The following is a 7,500-nucleotide window of genomic DNA, read 5'->3' as shown; positions in this document are numbered from 1 at the left end:
GTAACGGATAATATCTTTCACCCCATTTACTTACCTTTCTTATTCTTTTTTATTTTTTTTTTTCTTTTTCTTCCTCTTCTTCCTCTTCTTCTTCATCTTTTATCATTCCGTCTTTCGTCATCGGTTTATATCTATATATTTCATATTTCCCCGTTTTCTTTTCTTTTCTTTTCTGTTTTTTATCGTGACTTAGGCCAAATGAATGTCCTCGGAAGAGAACATTGATCGTTCTGTTCGAGGATCCGCGTGCGAAAGAAGAGAGAGAGAGAGAGATAGAATGAAAGGGGACGAAAGAAAGAAAGAGAGAGAGGGAAAAGAAAAACAAAAAGAAAGAAATAAAAAGAGAGCGAGAGCGAGAGAGAGAGAGAGAGAGAGAGAGAGAGAGAGAGAGAGGCGCGTCAAAACACGATGTGTGTGTCGCGCGGGATTGATTTTCTTGGTGGCCCCATGGCGCCATCGTTATCGACCTGACAACGTTCTCTCGCTGACCCTTCGTTTTTCGCCTTTCCTCGTCTCGGCTAGCTCGGCTATGCTCTTCTCGCGGCCTCTTTTCCGAGGCCGAGCGTCGCACCCGTCACACGATCCTTCTTCTTCTTCTTCTTTTTCTTCTTTTTCTTCCTCTGTTACTGTTACTATTACTACTACTACTACTACTACTACTACTACTACTACTACTACTACCAACTTCTACAACTACTACTTTTACTACTATTGCTTCTATTACTTTTACTACTACTTTTACTACTATTGCTTCTATTAGTACTACTATTGCTTCTATTACTACTATTACTATTACTACCACTACTATTACTATTATTATTACTACTACTATTATTATTATTGCTTCTCTTTCTTCCTTGATTTTTCCTTCTTCAACTTCTTTTTCCTCTTCAACTTTTCTTCAATTTCCCTTTTAGCTCCTTCTTCTTCTTCTTCTTCTTCTTCTTCTTCTTCTTCTTCTTCTTCTTCTTCAACTTCTTTAGCTTCTTTCTCATATTCGACTTGTTTCGATTCTTCTACTTCTACTTCATCTTCTTCAACTTTTACTTCCAATTCAACCGTTTTCTTCCTTATTTTCCTTTTCAGCTTCTTCTTTATTCAACTTCTTCCCTTTTCAGCTTCTTCTTCGGCTTCTTCTTCATCAGCTTTTTCTTCATGCTTCATTTTCTTCTTCTTTAATTTCTTATTCTAGAAAAGAGAGCCTTTTCCAAGCACGCGAGCGACCTCGTTTCATTCGAGGTCGAGGAACGGAATCGTCTCGAGGACGTTGCTTCTTATCGTCGTCGTTATTTTCATTGTCGTTCTCGTAGTCGTAGTCGTGGCAGGCTCGAAAATTCGCGTCTGGACGCAGCGAGCGAACGAGAGCAAGCAAGCAAGCAAGCAAGCGAGTGAGCGAGCGAGCGAGCGAGCGAGCGAGCGATCGATCGATCGAGCGACGAACAGCTGACCGAGCGCGGTCACGCGTCCGCCCGCTACCGCCGCCGCCGCCGCCACCGCCGCCGCCGCCGCCGCCGCTGCCACCGCCGACGCCGCCGCTGCCGTCGCTGCTGCCTCCGCGACGGCCGCCCCCGCCGCCACAACTGTGCCGCAACTGTACCGCAACCGGACAGATCGACCGTTTCTTCTTTCTCGTAAGGATAGATCGATCGTTTTGAAATTTTTAAAATGTTACTGATTACATACTTTCAATCGTCTTTGCTCGAGGATAAAAAAATATTTTTAAGGATGAACAGGAAGAGGTTGCGGTGGTGGTGGTTGTTGTAACAGTGGAGAAGTAGAAGAAGAAAAAGATGATGATGATGATGATGATGATGATGATGATGATGATGATATGCTCGATTCACGTGTCGTTGTTCCTAATAATAGTCGAGAAAATTTCGTTCGAGCCGAGAAAAGGTCGCCACGTAGATTTTATATATATATATATATATATATATATATATATATATATATATATATATATATATATATATATATATATATATATATATATATATTTATTATGTTATGTACTTACTACCGACCGACAAACCAAATCGCTAGCCAACTACGTTCCCAATCCTCGTATGCTGCGACGTTATGGCCTTTTGCCAACGTACAGCATGATGATTCCATCTCTTTATTTATTTATTTTATTTTATTTTATTTTATTTTATTTTATTTTATTTTTTTTGTCCTCTTTCTTTTTTTCTCACTTTCTATCGTAATTCTACCTCGTATTTATAAATACTATTACAAAAGATTCGCCTCTTGCTCCTCCTCCTCTTCCTCCTCCTCCTCCTCCTCTTCCATCCCCTTTATTCCCGAGAATAAATCGGATCCCAAGTTGGTATGAAGATATAATTCGAAATGTCTTCTCGATTATCCCTTCTTTAATATTCTTCGATAATATTCATCTATCGGGATATTGATAATTCGAAAATTCTATTATCATACATATATCATATTTTTTATTTAAGCATCGTCATGATATTTTTTCTTTTCTTTTTCTCTTTTCTTTTTTCTTTTTCTTTTCCTTTTTTTTTTTTTTTTTGTATTATCATGTTTATTAAGTAATGTCGATTATCGTTTAATTATATTCAAATATTAATCGTTAACCGATGGATATAATCCATAATATATAAATACACCGAAGGTTTAATGATATTCATCGTTTATCTACTATTCGTAAGAAATAAGAAAGAGAGAGAAAGAAAGAATGTTAAAATGTGTGTCTCGTCATAGAATCGAAACACATGTGTCCACGAACAAAACCACGATTTCAGAAGTGAAATTCGTTTCGTTCGTTCATTCCTTCGTTCATTCCTTCGTTCATTCTTTCGTTCATTTGTTTCTTTCGTTTATAATATAACAAAGTATTAATCTTTAGTCATGTAGTAATGTTAGAATGAGAGCGTCATTTTCGTTTGGTTCTTTAGACACGATCGACCGTTGTTGGCGCACTCCGTTAGATTCTACGAATTACTTATACGCATACCGATGCGTAGTAGTAGTATAAAACAATAATTATAGTAAAATGAAGGTTATATTTATTATGTGAGAAGGAATAATACATAACGATAACCCATTATTCCGTAATCGTAGTCTTCCTTATATATTAATAGAAAGTCATAATCTTAAAAATACGTAAAAAGAGGGAGAAGAGAAGAAACCAAATTTAGAAGGTACCTGCTTGGATGCACAGGTGGTATGGGTCAGGTCATTGACCCTTTACGGAGATTAGTGTGTGCTATTTCCGAGTCCACTTCTGTTTTCCTTTTTTTTCACCTGTGTCTTTCTCTCCCTTTCTTTTTTTGTCTTTCTCTCTCTCTCTCTCTCTCTCTCTCTCTCTCTCTCTCTCTCTCTCCTCTTTCGAGCCACGCGACCGTACCTGATTACTGAGAATAATAGAGGGAAAGAGAGAGAGAGAGAGAGAGAGAGAGAGAGAAAAGTGTGCTGAAGAAGAAAAGAAATACCTGCAGCGACCCTTAAAACGGCCATTTCTGATCTTTTTAACACGACTACAGTAATATATGGCATTTCAAAAATGAAGATAAAAATTATGTTGCTCCTACTATTTCTTTTTCTTTTTTCTTCTTTTTCTTTTTTTCTGTATCGTCTTCTTCTTTCTCCTTCTTCTTTCGTTAATTAATGATATTCAAACGTAGATATTCTTTTCAATTAATAGTCGTGTTGATCATATATACGAGAAAATAATCAATGAACGTTTTCTCTCGAAATAAGTTTTATAAAATGGAACAAAAACCTTTCTATCTTCGTTAGTTTTACAATTCGATGCAAAAGAACAGAAAGGAAAAAAAAATCATAAAAAGAAAAAGAAAAATTAGTTTAAGACATATCGAAAGAAGATTAATTATCGATCTTTAAAAAGTCTCTGAGTTCTTAACCATAATAACGGATTTATACTAATTAATTATTTATATATCAAAAACATTGTCGATGTTTTTTATCGGGATTGCAATCATTACTGTTACTACGAATCAATTACGACAACGTTGTCGGTTGCCCAACGATCGCGACACTGTTGTTTCGTTTGATTATTGATGAAAAAAAAATTTGCATAAAAAGTGCATGCATAAGTAAACAAGTAATTATTATATTATAATTATTACAAAACAGAGCCGTTGGATCGCGAAATATGCAGGTCGATGTGCTGCTGTCGCTTTTCTTCTTCGATGTATGATCTCCTTTTTATCTCTCTTTCTTTCTTTCTTTCTTTTTTCTTTCTTTTTTTTTTCTGTCTCTGCGGGTTCCATTGTCATTGTTATCGTGGTCGTAATTAAGCGCAAGGGCTGGTGCACAACGTGCGACACGAGTGTGTAAGGTTTCGACGCCGCCCGTTGTCAGTTCTCTTCCGCGTCGTATTCACATTGCTTTATGCTATCTTACATAATTGAAATGTTCGAATGCGGCGTCATCGTTCACGCTGGCGTAATGCTTACATTTCTTTTTTCTTTCTCCCTCCCTCTCTCTCTCTCTCTCTCTCTCTCTCTCTCTCTCTGTCTTTCTATCTTTTGCAACGAGTATATTTTTGACATTATATACAAAGTAGCTAAGAGTATTCTCTTCGATACATGGAAAGGAACTCTATTTTCTTTGTTTTTGTTTTGTCTTGTTTTTGTTGTGATTTTGTATGCCACGATATCTTGAATATCACGATAAATCGAAGGCAAACATATTTTTTCTATTTATTTACGCGTATCTAACGTTTACCTAAATCTATATATCTAACGGTTACTATATACATACCTAAATGTTTTTCTGTATCTACAGTTTTTTTTGTTTGTTTTTGGTTTTTTTAATATTTAATAATTTAATTTAATTTATATAAGTAATTTATATAATAATATAATATATATATATATATATATAATAATTTAATATTAGTAATTTATTTTTTCCTACATTGCATGAAGCAATTATTTTATATAATAATAATAATAATAATAGTATAACAATGAATATATAAATGATACTTACAAAAGTACGAGGACGATTATTAGCATTTTATTGTAGGAAATTATTGCATAAGGCAATCATCGAAAAAAATAGATCGGCCGATTATATTTATTTATATATTTGTTTATCATTTTTTTTTCTGCTTTGTATTCTCGACGATCGACAACGACGCTCGACGAGTACCTTCTTTAACAGACTCACGCTTGTTTATTACGCGGTTATAGAATCGTCGTGAGCGGTAACTCGAGGTCATTTCGAGGTTAAGTTATACGTTGACTTCTATTCCGTTGATAGTGTTGTTCTCGCGGCCAATATAGAAATGTTGCTTGCGCTTATGTGTTAGTCAATATGGAAATTGCATTGCGCCCTGTTTCTGTTGGTTGTTGCGTCTTACAAAATATGGTGTGTATCTGTATATTAGTGTATATCCATGTATGTGTGCGTGTATGGATATGCGGCGGGTGTGGTGCGCGTGCGAGTTTCTTGTTTGTTATATCCGCCTGTTAATATAACGCGAATGTGAATTTTCTTTCATGGATAAAATGTTTCTTCCTTCCTTTCTTTTTTCTTTTTTTTTTCTTTTTTTTTTCTTTCTCTTTTCTTTTCTTTCTCGTGTCGAAAAGAAAGCAGCAGTTTCACGTTTATGTATATATGTATATGGGATGAATCGAAAAATTTTCTCAGTTTTCAATTGGAAAAGGGGAGTAGAAAAATGTAAAGAAAAAAGAAAAGAAAGAAAGAAAAAAGAAAAAAGATTAGCCTCCAAAAGTCTCGAGAAGGAGTAATTTATTATTATAAATTATTTCGAAAAATTCCGAACCATCTTGTGTATATATATATATATATATATATTTTTTTTTTTTTTTCAATATAATTCGAAGATTCGTATCGATGCAATTTATATATACGTATGTGCGTGTACGTGCGTATGAGTGTGTGTCTACATATATATATATATATATTTTTTCTATTTTAACACTTTTTCTCACACTCCTGTTTACGTTAACATAAAATACGACGGACATTCATCTTCATCGAAAGATAGAAAAAGAAAGTAAGAGAGAGGGAGAGAGAGAGAGAGAGAGAGAAAGAGAGAGAGAGAGAGAGAGAGAGAGAGAAGAAGAGGAACATTTTGTTCACAAATAAGAAAGAAGGAAGAGAGGTGGAGAGGGGTAGACCGATAAACGCGTACTTTCGATCCTCCCTCTTTCTCTTTCTCTCTCTCTCACACACACACACACACACTCACACATACATTCTTGATATCGATTTTCCATCGGCAAAAGACGAGGTAGCGGAGTGAAAGCTTCGAGAAAGAAGGGTAATAATTCTTCTTTCGCAAATATACGTTGGATACGGTCGAAGAAATACGCGAGATATACGTGTCGCTCGTCGATCTCTCGAAAACGTACTCCTTCTCTCTTCTTCTTTTCCTTTCTTCCTTTTCTTCTTCTTCTTCTTCTTCTTCTTCTTCTTCTTCTACTACTACTTATGCTTCTTCTTCTTCTTTCTCTTCTTCAGGGATATATCATGCTCCCTTGAACGTTTCCCGACTGACACACATTACAGGGTGATCCAAAAGTTCTTAAGAGATTTTCTTACAAATCAATTCTTATTTTTTTTGCTTATACTTTTTTTTTTTTTTTTTTTTTTTTTTTAGATTTCGTAAAATTATAAGCTCCGATAGAAAACGGTATTGGACTCTTTAAGAAAATTTTTTTTGTCCTAGCCTATATACATACATACATATCAAATGTATATATATATATATATACATTTGATATGAGCAGCACATATGTTTTTTATGTGTTTCGTCATAGATAGATTTCTCTTATGTTAGAAAACGTTTGCTCGCTCGACAAATGCGAACGATTTGAATAAGGTCGTTGATGATAATAATTTGTCGAGGACAAATCTAAGCAATAAACTATGCTATTAGTATACGTAAATCGCGTATATGCGTTTCGTATTAACGTAACCCTAACAACGATCTCTTTAGTCATCTTTATGTGTATTCGTGTATGCGTACGCATTAAATATAAAATAGGACGATTGGGTGAGAAGGGAGGAGGGGGAGGATGATCTGGAAGGGGGGAAAACACAACTATAATAAAGTCACTCTTTAAGGAAATAGATCTGTAAATAGAACGGGGATATAATACTAGAAAACGTCGTTGTACGTGCTTACAAACATATGTATATACATACCTCTACGTACGTACATAGATACATATTTACGTACGATCTTTATGGATATAAACAAAAGAAAAGAAAATGGATGAAACATTAATGCGAGAGAAGAAAAATGTGTAAAGCAATTTATATAGTTATCTAAGTTTAAACCGCATATAAGGCCGTTTACAAATCGAAGCGATAAAGAATGATACGAAGAAGTTTCTTCTTCTTTCATTTTTTCTTCTTCTTCTTTTTCCTATCGTTCATTATTTTTATTGTCAATATCTTCGTTCTCATTCGCCACTTCTCCGCCCTTCCCCTGCCCCCTTTTGGTTTTACGTATAACGCAACAAGTTTGCAATAAAG

The sequence above is a fragment of the Vespa velutina genome, chromosome 7 (genome assembly GCF_912470025.1).
Source record: "Vespa velutina chromosome 7, iVesVel2.1, whole genome shotgun sequence".
Classification (NCBI taxonomy): Eukaryota; Metazoa; Arthropoda; class Insecta; order Hymenoptera; family Vespidae; genus Vespa; species Vespa velutina.
This window is presented reverse-complemented; position numbering follows the sequence as displayed.